Consider the following 2,148-nt stretch of genomic DNA (forward strand, 5'->3'; position numbering starts at 1 on the left):
ATATAGACGTTCACGATGAAGTTACGCTGTTGCGTTTTTTTTTCTTCTATATTTAGACTCCCATAATGTCTAGTATAGTAGTTCTCGTATCATCATTTAAACTTAGCCTATCGTATTTTTTTTTATTTGATGGAGGTTGTTTGAATTGGTGATGCCGGGATGGGCGAGAACTAGCTAATAAACCTTGTGTTTGATACCCTAAAATACAACGAAAAAACCTCTGTAGAAAGTACATAATTCTACGAGGTATCTCCATGATATAATTAGGACCTACACTATTGTGTTAATTGTCTACCGCCTTGGTGTCTTGATTTAAGATCTGCATGTATAAAACATGAGATAACACAAAATTGCAAATCCCGACTTTTTATAGTAGGCAAAAGAATCTTAGTCTCATTTTTATAAGCATGTTTTTAAAACCTAACATAAATTAATGTTGAAGAATCATACAGATAAATGGAAACAATGGCTTACCTTTGAGATACTGTTGTATTGATGTTTGTCGAAAGATAATGAACATTTCCTTGTATCGGCATTTTATTCGCCATTGTATCAATGCGTCGACCAATGGAATGCCATTATTATAGCAATAAACGATTGCTTAATTAATTTGCCAATTAAACATCGTAATGGTATCATAAATTTACAACACACCAAAATAATATCAAATTATTCTTTTTTTGATGGTTAATGGTTATTAATTTATAGAGTGCAAAATACAAAAAGTCTCTAAGCGCCATCAGGCAAGTGTAAAGATGGAACGGAAACCAAAACCACAAAATAAAAAGAAGTGAAATTTGAATACCATGCCAGCACCCAAACCGAAGTATGGGGATACGCCCTCATCGCTGGCTAGGGTTCAATCTAATTGAACTACAGTCAGCACCTGTTGAGTCTCGGCCATCTCAGATTCGGGCGCCTCCTATCCTAGTTAAAGCCATAAAAGCTAGCTGGCATGGAAATAGAAAAAATAATATTAAATAAAATAAATTAAAGGGACGAGAATAAGTGGGTCTTAAGTCGTTCTTTGAAAATGGTGACAGAAGGTGACTCACGAACAAATAAAGGTAACAAGTTCCACAACTTGGGCCCAGCAACCATAAACAATCGCTCTACACGATCCCCCTAAAGTTAATTAATTTAGATTAGGGTGTCCTCTACACTGTGCAACAATCGGACGTGCCTGAAATTGTGGCACAATGTGGACTTCATTCCACCATATCCGATATTCCCTTTAATCGCCGATATTCTAACACATATTGTGTTGATCTAAAGGTAGTCCCATATTCATATTGAACTTGGGGAACGAGCTGTTAGCCCATCGTACTAAGCCTCCGGGATTATGTGGTAGGGTGGCCAGTTCCTTTCCACGCCGCCTTTTTCTCCCCAGTAGTGAACCACCAGGTACCAATTTATACTCCTGGGTAAGTTTATCAAACGTTGATAAAGTGCCTTGCCCAGGGACACAAGTGACCATGTGACCACTCACAATTTTTGATGTACCCAATGCCTGGGTCGAAATTACCCAAGATTCAGCAAAAATTGCCCAAAATTACCCAAGCTTCCTGAAAATGCATTAAAATTTGAAAAATATGTGTTTTTCGCATGTATAGTTTCCCTTTTAGTTCAATTTATAAACCAATTTTTTATTGTAATTGTTTGTGTTAATTATTAAAATTAATATTCATGAGGTGATAATACAGATAGAAAAATACGCCCTCAATCGGCCAGTGTTATCAGTAGATCAGTGATCAAGTTTTATTATGTAATGCATTAATTAGGCAAGATCAATGGCAACACAAATCACAAATAAACAATTCTGAACCCATGTTTATAGAAATTAACAGTCAATTAACAATGTTATGTACACTTCGTTGAGTTTTACTTACTTGAATGGACTGAAATATACTTTGTTACCGGTACTTCTTAATTCTTCCTCTATGACAAATTTTTCTAGTAAAAATAAAATACCCAAGGATTTGAACGCAAGAACCCAAGACTAAGTCAAAATACCCAAGATCTTGGGTAAATACCCAAGCAGTGGTCATGATGCAAGTGACTTGCACAGCGAGAATTCCGAACCCCTGACATCAAGGTTTGGAGTTCAAGCCACAACCGATGAGCCAACCGCTATTACGTGTTGATCTA

This window comes from Anneissia japonica, unplaced genomic scaffold, assembly GCF_011630105.1.
Source record: "Anneissia japonica isolate Jap-2015-1 unplaced genomic scaffold, ASM1163010v1 scaffold3334_len1275209_cov185, whole genome shotgun sequence".
NCBI lineage: Eukaryota > Metazoa > Echinodermata > Crinoidea > Comatulida > Comatulidae > Anneissia > Anneissia japonica.